Here is a 15281-nt window from a genome sequence, read left to right as displayed (position 1 = left end):
CATCCTGTGGTTGGGGTGCAAGGTATAGGGTGCCATGCTAACATTTGCGGGGGCTCCGCGTTTTGCAGTGAGCACCAGTGTGGTTTTCAGCAAACCTGGCTGGGTATTCCAGATGCAGTTTGCTTAAAAAGAGAAGCCAGGAAATGAACTCCAAACACCTGGTGTTGCAGCATGATGGCTCCAGGTGACAGTCTGTGGTCCCCTAGGCCGGTTACCTCCAAACCTTTCGCTGTCCAACAGCACTTGTAGAACCGCTGCTCAGGCCATAGTGCCTCCCTTGATGCAACACGTATATAGTGAATTTAACACATTTTTAAAATAAGTTACACGAAGTTTGTTAAGTGGGTAGATCTCATGTTAAGTGTTCTTACCACCAGGAAGCAAAACACAAAAACCAAAAGAAAGGGGCACGAGGAAATGTCTGGAAGTGATGCATATGTCTATTATGTTGATTGTAGTGATGGTTTAAGACTGTGTACAGATGTGCAAACTGATTAAATGGTGTACATTAAATATGTGCAGTTTGCTATATAGCAATTATGCCTCAACAAAGCTGTTCAAAAATACCCGGTTTGTGTCAAAAGGACACAGGCACCAAATGAAAGCACTCCTGAGAGCGAAATCCATCAATTGATCGATCGAGTGTATTGGATTATAACCAATGTATAAAATAAATACTCATGAGTCTACACTGATCTAAATAAATAGGGCAGAATAGACGTATTTCCAGCGTTAATTCCAAACAATTTACGTAGTTACTCTGCCTGCAAAAAATTGAACGTCACCTCATCACCTGCACCCCTTACGTGTGGGCTACACATGGGTGCCTCTCAAAGGGGGCCATGAGCAAGGGGAGAAGGCTGACGGTGGAGACCCCCGACAAACGGACCTCAGCTGGCTGATCAAGTCAACATTGACATTGACAGGTCATGTGGACAGAATGGACCTTTGATCTGATGTGATGATAACCTTATCTTTGTGGTCCCTCTCCTAAAAATGCACAACCCCAATCTAACCATGAGGAAAGCATCAAATCCCATGAGGGACACCCTACAAAATGCCTTGACTCGTACCCGTCAAACCTCTCAAGGTCATGGAAAATGAGGAAAGCCTGAGAAACTGTCCCAGCCAGGAGGAGACTCAGGAAACATGACCGTTAAAGGCCACGTGGGATCCCGGATGGAATCCTGGGATAGAAAAAAATCTAAGGAAATTTGAATAGAGTAGGGACGTTAGTTAATAATAACGTATCCACATTGGTTCATTAATTGTAACAAATGCACCAGACCAGTGGAACATTCATAATAGGGAAACTGGGTGCGGGGAATATAAAAACTCTCTGTACCGTCTGCACAATTCTTCTGTGGATCTACAGCTGTTTTAAAATTAGTTTATTTTTGGGGCGCCTGGGTGGCGCAGTCGGTTAAGCGTCCGACTTCAGCCAGGTCACGATCTCGCGGTCCGTGAGTTCGAGCCCCGCGTCAGGCTCTGGGCTGATGGCTCAGAGCCTGGAGCCTGTTTCCGATTCTGTGTCTCCCTCTCTCTCTGCCCCTCCCCCGTTCATGCTCTGTCTCTCTCTGTCCCAAAAATAAATAAACGTTGAAAAAAAAATTTAAAATTAGTTTATTTTTTTAAATGAATGAAATTTAGAAATGTACGAAAAGAAGCTCTAATAGTTTCCTCACACTCCCCCTGCCCCCTGTGAATTGTCTCTCACACTCTGCTCTATGTGCAGCAACTTGGAGGTGACTTCTCCATACGGTTGAGAGAACAGGTTGTTCTGAAGATGGTTTGAGGGTCTTGGCGGAGGGTTCCTTACCCGGGAGACTGGGTCTTGCCTCTTGTTCCCTTTGGGTCTTCTCAGAATCTCGCTGGCTGAGCCCGCCTCCTGGCCAAAGCAGTTTAGTTCAGGGACTAAATCTTAAAGGTGCACTTGATTATAAAGGAAAATATCACTTCCTTTTCTTAAAGACAAGGAATCTGCTATCACGAGTATGTGTTCGTTTCCAGGAACACTCTAAGCAAGTGCCACAAACTGGTGACTGATGCAACAGACATTTTGCTCTCTCTGTGTTCCCAGGGCCAGAAGTCTGAAATTGAGCTGTTAGAGCCAGCTCTCTCTGAAGCCTGTGGGAGAGAATCTTACTTGTCCTTCAGTCTGGTGTCTGTAGATGGTCGTTGGCTTGTCCATGACCCTCCACGTCTGTCAGCACACTGCCGTGTGTCTCTGTCTTCACGTGGCCGCTCCTCTCTGATCTGTCCTCCTCTTCTTATAAGGACCCTGGTCATATGGGACTAAGGCCCACTCCAGTGACCTTATCTTAACTTGATTGCGTCCACAATCTGCATCTGCAAAGACGCTATTCCTAAATAAAGTCACATGAACAGCTACTGGAGTTTGGGACTCCACCCCAGTCTTCTGGGAGATGCCATGCAATCCACGACAGGGGTGTGCACACCACATCCGCAGTCGCAGTTGTCATGGAAGGTCAGAACCCATTCCTTCCCCTCCTGGTGCCCTCCAGCCCTCCCACTCTTTCTCCTCATGGGGGTGCAAACCCACCTTTCACACAGTTAGGAAGGTCTTTATCTGCACTGCCTCAAGTACAGGTGGTGAACAAATACCCCCTTGGATGATGGCTGTAAGGACACAGTGCGCTGAGGCTGTCGTGCATGCACAGCAGGGTCCTGGGCCTCTTCTCCTCGGCCATATGCCAGGGGCGCCAGCGGTGTTTGGCATTCGAAGGCCTTCTCCTCCGGTCGGTGCTGGGTGTCTGACCAGCCGCTACTCACTGCCCCAGCAGAAATCTGTGATGACAACAGCAGAAGAGATTAAACAAAGAAAGGAAGGAAGAAGAGAAAAACATAGTCATTCTTTGTCCAACGGAAATACTTGATTTCATGTTTCTACTTTAATTCCAGTCTTTGTTTCCAATCAGAAGAAACTAAAATCTGTGAATTTTAACACGCTATAGCGTAACTAGTTCCTACAGTCTCCATAATTACAGTTTTAGCAGCCAACCAATATTCCATCACTTCGACATACGATCCTTTGTTGGATATCAGGATTTTCGCCCGTTTTTTACGATCATAGAGAATGCTGCTAGGATTCACCATGTGCAGGGTTTTTCTTAAAAAAAACTATTTCTTCAGGACAAATGTACAAGTTTGGAATTCTTCCTGCATCAAAAGATAGCACAATTATATGGCTTTAGATACTATCATAGAATATTCCAGAAAAGTGTCTCCCGGACTTGTGCTGTTGCAGACTTGGGGAAGTGAGTCTTTCCTGCCACATGTTAATCAGCATCAGAGACTGCATTTTTTGGGTCAATTTAATAAAAACAAACTGAAAGCCCGCTGTTCAGTTTTTACTCTGTTTCTTGACTTAATGACTTCATGTGGGACTCTAAGCTCATGAGGAGGGAAGTGTCTGTTTTGGCCACAATAATGTTCAGAGACTAAATAAGGGACAGATAGGAATGAATGAATGAGTATAGGTTTTGGCCACAAGCGGTTCATAGCAGGTGTAGTGGGTATGATGTGGGAAACCTGGATGGGCCCCATGAGGTGCCCAGACTCAGAAGCAAAGAGCACCTATTGGGCACAGAGGGGAAGTTGTTTCTTGGTCCCGTGGGGTTAGCTCTGTTCATACCATTTCACAGGTGAGAAGGCTGAGACTCTGGTCACAGAGTTGGCCTAGAATGGGCTCCAAAACCTGTATATGCCTCTCAGGCCACAGAATCTGACTCTTAATCACATAGCAGAAATGATCCCTGTTGGGGGTGACCTCGTACCTGCTGGAGAGTGTCTGTAAACTGTGTCGTTCCTGATGTACAGCCTCTTCCACGGGTTCCCCCCCATCTGGGTCCACCAGTGACTCCTGAAGAGCCCTAAAAAAGCCAAGGGTGACGTCGGTAAGAAGCAGACGAGAGGCATTGTTCGTATTAATCAGCCCAAGGAATTGTTGCCCACACCGGAAGTGTGGATAATTGCCCTTTTTAATGGGGTTGATTTAGCAGCAACAATTTTGCATTTTCTCTTTCCCTTGGGGCTGTCACCTGGGCCCCTGCACACCTGGGAGAGAAGGCAGGCTGCTGAGGTCTGCCGAGCTCCCCGTGGGCTGGCCAGCTTCAGGCAGGACACTGACTCTTCAGACCCCCGGGGACTAATTAGCCCCCGTGCAGCAGCCGTGTCCTAAGTGTCGCACCACAATGGTGACCCTGGAGGTGGCTCACCTCCTGTGACATTGGGTCCTCCTTCTCCAGTGACACGGGCAGTTCCTCATGGCCACAGCTGATGGGAATCATGCCAGTGCCAGTGCAGTCAAAGAGTAGGAGCCGGGCTGGGTTCAGGCCTACTGCCTCTGTGGTAGTTATTAGCTAACATCACCTGCATCCTTGCTGAAACAAATTGGAAGCAAGAGGTGATGGCAGTGGGTCTGACTGCTAGGAGACACTGGGTATGTCATCACTTAAAATATTAACTATTTGAACATTTATTTTAATATTAAAGAAAGGGTTATGCTGTGGGATTAGAGGATTTGGGTCAGGATTCTGGCCCTAGGGTCCAAGATCCTGTGGACTTTGTTTCTGGAACAGCACCTGAGTTGGACGGAGGAGCCATCTTTGTTGCAGTGAGTGTGTGGGGGGTCTGTTTACCTGTCCTTGGGGTACAGGACAGTGTGGCCAAGTAGACCTGATGAAGGCACGGCCCCCCTCCATGGTTATTCTCAGCCCCAACACACAGACTGCCTTTGGCTTTCCATCAGTCACTCCTCCTCTTGAATTCCATCTGATGCCCCTGGGGGTCCCAGGATGCCTGGACCAGGTGCGGCTTATCTGGGCCCTCCTGTGTCCTCAAGAGCCCAAGGACCTGGGGCCTCTGCTGCAAATGCCTGCCTTGGGCCTCTCAGGCTGCATCTGGGAGACGGGCCCTCCCACCTTGGGCAGCTGGCTGTAAAAGGTAGCACCCTCCCCTCCCTCCGCAGTCCTTCCACAACTTAGGGAATACTTTGTGGACACTTGACAGGTCCTCCAGGGCTTTCCACACCTTAAAAAGAAATGCAAGCTGGATGCTGCCATGCTGCTCATCTGGGAAGATGTTGGCCTGTGGGCAGTTCCCAGTTCAAGCAGGTGCCAAGTGTCCCCTCTAGGGACAATTCACCTGGTGCTTTCTTCCCACCCGAGGAGAGTTTTATGTCACCTGATGGCACCAAAGAAAGTGCCTGGGACTGGAACCACACTGGTTATCTGTCCAGAGCGTGCTGGTGGGAACCACATTCGAGCAGGTGGGTACAACACTGCCTGCCAACAGGCTGACCACATTGCAGCACCTGTTCCCATCCTCTGCCCATCTCAGTAGTACCTCCTGGACATCTACTGAGTAGGCCACAGAGGGTATCTCTCTAACTGGATGGTGTCCCTCTAATGGGGATCATGTCCCTCTGACAGGGATGTGTGTCTGCAGTAAGGTCATGTCCTTCCAAATGGGCCATGCCAGTAGCCTCTGAGGAATGGGGAAGGATTAAGGGCTTCTTTCCTGCTTTGGCCATAACCAGTGTCCTCCAGGAAGACCCCTCAGCAGACAAGTCGTGTTGCACTGCACTTCCTTGTCCTGCACCCTGGCAGCCCTATGTGCTGGGTGTGGACCCAGCTTTGTTATCTGCAGAACAACCCGCTGGGCCAAGCCTGATGGCTTGCTCTCTCTGGGCCTCTTGGGATTGCCTTTAGGATTACGGTCACGCATCCTGTGTCTGCTTTTCCTATGGCTTTCAAAAGAGCACGTTGACTTTAATTCCAAAAGTGCACTCTCTTGGCTTGAATGGGTCCCTGCTTCTGTCATTGACCATAACAGCTAGTCCTTGTCAGATCAACCAGGGTCTACTCTAACGAAATCAGAAATAAGTGATAAGTACAGAAGCGAACCACCAGAGGCTTTCTATATAACATTGTCTTTGCATTGGCAAGAGCTTTATGTGTCTTAGAGGCTCAGGTTTTTTTTGTTTCCATTGGGCTTCCCATTAATGGACCATCCACATTCTGATGCCTTTGCATCTTGTCCCCTGGTCTCTGGAGTGGAAGATGACACAGTTGTCCTCTGCTGGTTAATGTCATAATGCACCAGAGATGTCAGCAGACAGCAGTCCAGACGCCTGGGACACAGAACAAGAAATGCATCTTGTTCTTTGTCCTGTGTGGCAGGAACCCTAGGGTCTGAGAGACCCGACTAGACCCTGTGCAAGCCTCCTGGAGCCCCTGGAAGCCTGTTGTCTCCTTACAAATCCTGTAAACCACCCGTAATTGAATCCAATTAGAAGGAGACTGTCTAACTTTAAACAAATGGCAAACCAATGGAGCATTCTCTGGTGAGCCACAAACTTTATGCCTTGGCACTTTCAAGCGTTGTCAGGCCGAGCACATACCCAACTTAGAGCCAAATACACTAATGCTGAGAATTAGTTTAAAAGCACATGAGAGACTGGGAAAAAGAGAACAATTTTTAGAACTTAATAATTTAAAGGCCCAGTTTACTCCATTGGAATATAGGCTGACTGGATCACCTTCTCATTTCATAATTAAAATCTTCCAGGAGTTCTAATTGACAGGATATTAACTCTTTTTTGTCCTTCCTTTGCCCCAGTTTTTTTTTTTTTTAATCTCTCCATGGAGGTGGTAAATGTTTTTAATAAAAAGTTGATAATCCACTTTCCCAATACCTTAAAAGTAACCCAAGTTAAGCCTTCTGATCATATTACTTGATGTGTTCCATTTGGGGTTTTTCCTTTCTTGCATCCTGAGCCAGGGAAGTGAGGACAGTTTCTGAAATATAGGACTGTGGCATCATGCCAGCCCATTTGAAACAAAACAAAACAAAACAGTGCAATAGGTAGATGCTGAATGATGACTCCGCTGTCCACGGTGCTAATCAGATGCCTTCTTGGACCAAGGGCCAGGGTTCTGGGTGTGGAACACACAGAACCACAGCCTGGGCTTCTATATGAACCCCACTGTACTGAAAATGGCAGTTTCTGTGTAAACCATGTGCATGTTATGCCCTTCAAGGAGTATATGGTTACACCAGTTGTGGTACATCCATGCAAGGGAATATTACTCAGAAATAAAAAAGGATCAAATGATTGGCACGCAGCTGCCTCAATGTATCTTCAGAGAATTATGCCGAGGGGATAAAAGCCAATCCTAAAGGTTAGATATTATATGATTCTATTTAGATGCCATTCATTTTTTGTTGCCATTTGATTAATTTAGAGTCATATTGCTATTTATATTACGTTACTTACACTGCTATTTGCTGTTTGACATATGATATTCTTGAAATGATGAATTTGTTGCTGTTTCTTTTTCCAGTGACTGACAGCTGGTTCTGATCTTAACACAGATGGTTCAGGGTCTGTGGGAGGTCAAGCCATGTGCCCCACATTCTCCCAGAGGCCTCAGAGGGGGCCCTGAGCTGGGCAGATGGAAGCTGCAGAGTCAGTCTGAGGAGCAGGGAAAGTTCTGGAAAGTCTGACAGGTGGCATGGAAGAGGATGGGCAGGTAAGCTTCCTCCTTGCCTGGACAGAACTTTGGGCTCCACCTGTGACAAGTGCAGGGGCTGACTTCACTTGACAGAGAAGCTGAATCCTGTGGCAGATGGAAGCAGACTAAACATGCCAGAGAACACGGCCAACCCCAAGGTACCCGGGGGACCCCCAACATGTCCTAGAGCATCTCTGCTTGGGGCCAAATTTTTCCTTTTTTTGGAAATGAGAATAAAAACTCAGGCATCAAATGAGGCTCCTATAAGATATTATGTGGGAATGTTCTTTAAAAGTTTCTACAAACCTGAGGACTTTTATTTCCAGAGGCCCCCACATAGCCAAGAGAAACAAGGTGAGGTCGCTCAGGCCAGGGGCTGAGGATGAGGTTGTGAGCTTTCAAAATTCCCATCCTTTTGGAGTGGCATGGAGGGTGAAACCTTGGTCTCTGCTCAGATGACAGCGCCTTTATCCTGAAACAGAACATGGCAGGTGCCCATGGGCAGGTGTATATGCCCACCTGGGTCTGGGAAGAGGTAAGGAGGCAGGTGTTCATGGGAGCTGTGGGCTTGGATGGGTTTGCTTGAGAGAGTAGGTGCAGACAGGGGTGATAGGGCTGGAATCCTGGGGAAGCTTGGCCTCATGCTGCTCCCTGGACGCAGGTGACCAGGTGCTGGGGTGGTGTTACCAACACCCAGACCCCCAGCTGGTAAACCAGCAACCCAAGGCTCAAACCCAGCTCTGCTGTTTGCTCTGTGGTCAGGGGAAATTTGCTTCCTCTTACAGAAGCAAAGTGGGGTTTCCCCACTATGGAAATGAAGAAGGCATTGCACCAGTGTTTCTGTAACTGATCTGTGGGACTTGGGGGCTCCATGGACCTCTTCCATGGGTGATAAGAGGCAGGGAAGCACGGGACCCCATTGATCAGCCTTGCCCTCCATAAGGATTTGAACAAAATGACCGCGTGGCCAATCAAAGTTTAGAATAGAGTAAAGAGATGATACTTGAGGGTTGTTTTGATTCTAATATTCTTCGAAGACATTGTTTTTCAAAAAGGAGATGTAAATTGTAAAGACCAAATACTCTCTGTAAACGACCTACATCTTTTCTACTCCTTACCGCTGACCAGTGGTTGTGCCACTGAACCATCTCTCATATTTATCCACTTCCCTTCCTTGGGAAATATGTATCCTATAAATCACATGGTGGGACCCCTGTCTGGGACAGCTTAAATCAAAGAAGAAATTCCAGGAGATGTAAATTCAGGAGAATTAGTGAATGGAACACATGGGTATATATGTTTGCTAGGTTTGGAATTGGCTGGGGAAATCCTCTTTTTTTTTTTTTTTTAAACTGCCCACTTGAAAAGAATTTTCTCTGATGACAAATGTGGTACATGTCAGCTCCTGGGGCAGGATGAAGGGGTTGGGAGGGGGAAAGCATCACACCCTGCCCTCTTCCCGCTCTTAAGTGCCTCCAGTCTCTGTGCTCAGAACGCTGCTCTGCTCAGCTACTGAAGAGACTCACTTGTAGAGCAGACATATTTGGGTCAGCCATGTGCATTTCTGCACAAAGACGTTCCCTTCTTTGGCACAGCCCACCTCCTACCTGGAGGGCTGATCCAGGGCCGGGAGAGCTCTGCAAAGCACAGCATGGCCGTAGCTATCTACCGAGGAGGTGAGGCCTGCTTCCTACAGTGATAGGCTCAGAGGACCCTGCAGTTACCGGGCAGTTAGTCCTATCCTACCTGACTTTCAAAATAGAATCGACTCATTGTTATTGTTTATTTTTGAAATAGAGTAAAACCTTGGATTGCGAACATAATTCATTGTGGAAACACGCTTGTAATCCAAAGCACTCGTCTATCAAAGGGAATTTCAAGAACCATTGGCTCAGTTGTGATCATGTGACATTCAGTATCACTTCCTACTCGTACTGCAAGACATAACTCATTTATCAAGTTAAATTTTATTAGAAATGTTTGCTCGTCTTGCGGAACACTCACAGAACAAGTTCCTCACAATCCAAGGCTTTAAGGTATTTCTCTTTTTTGCAGATCTTCCTTACTAATTCAAAGTAGCCTTGCCTGTCCAGTGTGGGCCCCCAGTGAGGGTCTGTACCCTGAATGAATGGATGAATGTGTGACAACATCTGCCTGCTTGACCCTGAAATTGTCTCTTAAGATTAAGGCGCTCTAGTGTCAGCCCAACCTGGTGACTGTGAGCTTGGCGTTTGAAGCAGGACCTTGGGCAGCCCACTTCATTCTCCCAATCTCAGTATCCTCAGCTTAAAATTCCTTCCCTTGGGGATCTCTGTGTGAAGTACATGAGCGGAGTCATAATAAAGCCCGGGGCCTGGCACCCAGGAGATGCTCAAGGCCCACGTACGGGCAGTGATAATTCTTACTGTCACCGCATTCTTCAAAAGGTCACTTTGTTTCTTTGAAGCTTGTCTTCCTAGATGTCTCCAGGATCAAGAATTCCCACGTGTTTTGAAAATCTGTGAGCAACCAGTGCCTCAAAGCCAATCCCTTGCAGTCTGGGCTGAGTGATTATCTAGTAGCTGGTAATAATTGGTCACAGACATCCATCCTAGGGGGTTGATTAACTGGGAATCAGCTCAGCATTTTGTATTTCTTTACTGTAAGGCTTTTTGGAGTTAATTCACCCATCATTAGAAAGGCAAATTTGGCCGTCCACCAGGAACCTCTGCCAAAACCATCTTTTCCATCAGGGGACTTTGAGTGAGGCTGCACTGCTGTCCCCTGGGGCACAGGAGGAAGTCCCTTTGTGGGTCTCAACTTACGGTGAGGACCCACTCACATGTGGGCGTGTGGGTGTCTGAGTATGAGTGCGTGTGACCTTGGATCTTCATCATAATCAAGGCTTTAAAGGGCATTTTGGTCCCTGTGTTTAGAAGCACAATTCCATTCTATTCTGGAAACGTCCTCCTTATGTGCATGGAGGCCCCTTTTGGAGAGGAAAGAAATGCTCTCACTGCTCTGTGTCGCTCACGGGGTTGCCTTTCTCCCCAGGAAACCAGGGCTCTTTCCCTTTAAAACACCCACTTTTCTCCTGATGCCTGGGTCTGTGTCTTTAAGACAATAATTGCTGAATTGAAATTTGAGACTGTTATCTTAATAACCAATTACTCAAATAACTTTGAAATTGGCTTAAATTGGCTCGTCATGCTACATTTACCTGAATCTTTTTATGGGAAAGTTAGGAACAAGAAAAAAAAAATCTTGGCGGTCTTATTTGTTTGGTATCGCCGAAGGGTCTTATCTGCAACAAGCAAGTGGAGCTGGGTCACCGTGGCCCAGACCCCTGCCTCCTGTGCAGGAGTCTACCCCGGCGGGCTCCTCTTTGAGCTCTGTCCACCCAGCGCTACAGCCCCTGGGTGCTCTCATGGCCCTTTCCAAACCGAGGCACCGTTAGCAGTGAGAGATCCAATCTTTATGGGTGTCATGCTCATTAAATAAATTTCCATCTTCTTTGCAGAAGATTTAAATTTTGTGGATTTTTTTTCCTTTTGGAAAATAATAGATGGGGTTATGTAGCTTTCATTTTCTCCCTTCCAACAGTTATGAAAGCTTAAAGGTGAGAGTCACAATCTTTAAACTAAAGGAATTCACCATTTATTAGTGGCTTGAACAGAGGACGAGAGGCTGGGAGCAGTGTACTTGGGTTTTATATATAGCTATAAACCCAGTAATAGAATATTACATCTTTTTCTCTAATATAGGCTTATATGCCCTCATTTTTCTTGTAGTCTAAACTAAAGTAATGGGAGTTCTTAATGCTCTTCAAGACCGTACTACCTTTTTCTGCGCTGTTAAAAACTTGCTTGTGCAAACATGTTACTGATTTTAAGTAGATCTGTGACAAGGAAAGACAGAAGGGAATGAGAAAAAAATTAGGCACCAACTTTCTGCACAGTGCAAGGACCAGCCCTATCTGAATGATTCCCCTGCCTCCCTCCACTCGGGCACCTGAAGCCTCCAGTGGCTGGATGGAAATTTCAAACACCCTCTCCACCACACACAGATGAGCATGTTCCCAACCTGGCCCTGAGGTCTTAACTTAGCATCTCTACCCTGACTAAGCACAGGTTGGAGTTTTCATACTAAAGTCACGACATAGAGGTGCTTTGATTTTAAGGCATTGGAAGAAAGGCAGGAAAAGGACCAGGATGGTTTCCAGGTTTGATATTGATCTCCAACCCTAACAAGACGAATGGCTTTCTCCCAGCGTGCCACCCTTCTCAGAAGAAGGAGCTATCAGAGCCTTGGGGTGCAGCGGGGAGCTGAGGGTCTGATGTACCCTGGGCTCGGATCTCGGGTCTGGGGTCCTGTGATTCTACAAGGCACTGACCAGGCAAGTGGGGTGGCGGGTCCTGGGGGTTTCTGGCCCCTGGCATCCTCGTCTGTGACATGAGGGACTAAATGAAGAGCTGATGGCTTGCCTCTGCTCTGACAGCTGTGGGGCACATGTGGTGAAGTGGCAGGGGCACCAGTGGGCAGAGCGGTGACCCCGAAACAGAGGCCCATTTTCTGAGGGATCCTGACAAGGCACCCGGCTGCCTGGACGCTTAGTTTCCTGTCTTTGCGGCAAAGAAAGATGATGTTTCCCACCTCCCCTCGTGTGTTTGGGAGGACGAAATGAAAAAAGTACGAAATGGAGTTTGAAAATTGTAAAGCACTCTATATGAACATGAACTATTAGAGCCTTCATGATGCAACAAGATTTTCAACCTCATAATTTACCTCGAACTCTGGGAGGAAGTCACCCTGTCATAAAAACATCTTGGAATGGTAATCCATTATTCCCCTGTACTGGGAGAAAATTCAGAGCGGTTTCCAAAAGAACGAGATTATTATAAAACTGTAAAAGAATCTAAGTTCAAAAGCCCTTGGAAAATGCTGGACTGAGCCTTAATAATTTAAACAATTCTGCCAAAGTTTTTCTTTCTCATGGAATAAAAATGTTTTTTCGACACACCAGATAATGTGTCATAAAAACCTCGGGCAGGATCCAGAGAGCATGGAGCAGAGATTTCCCCCACTTCTGATGTTCCTTTTTGGACACCCAGCCAGGTTTCCAGGATGCTGGGGGCCACAGGGAATTTTTGTGAGCCAGAAAATCTTCCCTGGCCTCCCCCCAAGCCTTCCTCATCTCCTGCCGATGTCTGATGTCACAGTTGTCCCATGACCTCATCCAGAAGGGGCTTTCCTGCTCCCTCTGCACCCCTGTCTCTTCCTGCTCAGGTCTTAGGTGACAGGTGTCACTGAGGGACCCATCTCTGGGTGGCCCTGGCCACAGGAGGGTCAGGGTCCAGGGCTGGGGAGGAACATAACTTAGGGTTTTGGAGGAGAGAGGGTACGAGAGAACAAAGGTGTCTCTCTAGCCTTCTCTAGGTTATTCTAGCTTTTTGGAAATGCCACAGTGACTTAAGATTTGCAAAAGAACACATTTTTCCCCTTTGGAATCATTTTAATATAAGAAACAGGTCTCCAATTTAATCTACAATCTAAAAGGAGAAGCCAAAGATCCTGTATACCATGAAGGACACTTCCAAAGGATTTAGGCAAACACAGTATTTAGTTTAAATATATTGTAAATTTTTTTTCTATCCACAGAAGGACAATGATGTTGCAATACGTGCCAGTATTTATTAAAGTGCCAAACCTTTTGTAGTTTTTGCTCTGGATTCAACTAAGGAAAGTCAATTAAGAAGAGTAAAAGCCCCAGACGTGGCTTGTGTGAATCCTGAGTGAGTGACTCCTGAAAACTCTGCCAGAGCAGTGATATTCTATCAGGAGGAATTCTCAAGAGGAGGCATCTGGAGACGAGTCCCCTTCGATAGCTGGGAGGAGATGAGCAAACGTAGCTGGATTTCCGATTCGTGGAGATAGAGCTGACCCCGCCAGTCCTCCAGCAGCACAGCGGACCTTGGGAAGCCCAGCACCAGCGTAGCTTCCGGGACCTGGGGTTCAGCAGGCTGCGGTGCCAGCGGGCTGACCTTGGACGACTCCCACCAGAGAGGCAAGACTCAAGCGGGCAGCTGAAGGGGGTGCTGTGGGCCACTCTGTCTCTTTGCACCCGCACCTGTGGTCCATAGACCCCCCCCCCCCACAGATCCTTGCTGCCAGTTATAAAACCACGGTTTCAGGAGACAAATAATCATGCAATTTTATTTGTGTCCATTTCACAAACGTGAACTGTAAGAATGGTCAGGAATTTATAGTAGCCACGTCACGTTCTGAAAGTTTGCACGGCATTGCAAGGATAGAGTTTGCCTTGATAATATTCCCTTCGTGGACTTCAGCCCCCGCTCCCCCCCACCATGTAATTTTCTGTCACACGGTATCACTTCTTTTGGTCACAGTTGCACTTGCGTATGATTGTGTTGTAGCCGAATCATTTTTAAGAAGTGAATGAGTAGTTCAAACGTCCCGTCGAAATCCAAAACTAGTCATTAAAAAACACCACCCTTCAGAACCACACCCTTCAGGTTGAAGAAAACAGGACAGGATTCCAGATGCAATTCTGCTGGAGCACATGCACCACGGGCCACAAAAGTGACAGCAAAGGAAATGGACTGTGGTGCCGGCACCATTTGCTACTGAACAGCTTCGTGGCACGCTGCATGATATAGAAGGCAGCCTGTGTTAGGGACGCTTCAGGCAGGCGTGCACACGAGCTGTGACCCTGATATACAGGTGGATGGAAGCATCTAGGACAGCACTGCATGAGTGTGCTCTGATACGCAAGGGAAGTGCTCAGGGCCGGCAGGATATTCAAGGCTGTTTATCACGGCAAATCGATGCTCCCGGAGAGATTTTTAATATGGTCAATGTTTAGTTTGTAGGTTGCGATTAGGCTGAAAAGCGTGCTTTGTGATGAGACTTTTGAACATCTGATGCCAATCTGATGCATCTGATGCCAATTCAGACCCGGCTTCATTCACAAAAGGCAGTGGTAGTCAGCACTGACCCAAGAGTGATAGTCGTGAAGGCCTTGTGCACACGCTCATCCTTTCAGTGGAGAGCACACAGGGTGAAGCTTTTTCACACGAAATACTCTGCGGGGTGAGAGAAAAGGGACATAGGCTGAGATCACAATATGCCTGCAGACCCATTTTGAGTAGCAGGATCCAGGGGCATGTCTCTGCGAAATACTTGGTTGCTTGAATCGCCAGAACCTGGCCTTTTAAATCAGGCAAAAGTTGGAGCACCTGAGTGGCTCGGTCGGTTAAGCGGCTGACTTCTGCTGACTTCTTCATGATCTCGCGGTTTGTGGGTTCAAGCCCTGCGTCGGGCTCTGTGCTGACAGCTCAGAGCCTGGAGCCTGCTTCGGATTCTGTGTCTCCCTCTCTCTACCCCTTCCCCGCTCATGCTCTCTCTCTCTCTCTCTCTCTCTCTCTCTCTCTGTCTCTCAAAGATGAATAAATGTTAAAAAAATTAAAAAAGAAAAAAGGGGCCCAGTCAGTTAAGAGTCCCACTTCGGCTCAGATCATGATCTCGTGGTTCGTGAGTTTGAGCCCCGCGTCGGGCTCTGTGCTGACAGCTCAGAGCCTGGAGCCTACTTCCGATTCTGTGTCTCCCTCTCTTTCTGCCTCGCCCCCACTTGTACTCTGTGTCTCTCTCTCTCAAAAATAAATAAACATAAAATGTTTTTTTAAACCAGGCAAAAGAAATTGATTACATGGCATTGAGAATCGTCCCAAATTGCATCCAAATTCT

The sequence above is a fragment of the Leopardus geoffroyi genome, chromosome D2 (assembly GCF_018350155.1).
Source record: "Leopardus geoffroyi isolate Oge1 chromosome D2, O.geoffroyi_Oge1_pat1.0, whole genome shotgun sequence".
NCBI lineage: Eukaryota > Metazoa > Chordata > Mammalia > Carnivora > Felidae > Leopardus > Leopardus geoffroyi.
Note: the sequence above shows the minus strand (reverse complement) of the source record.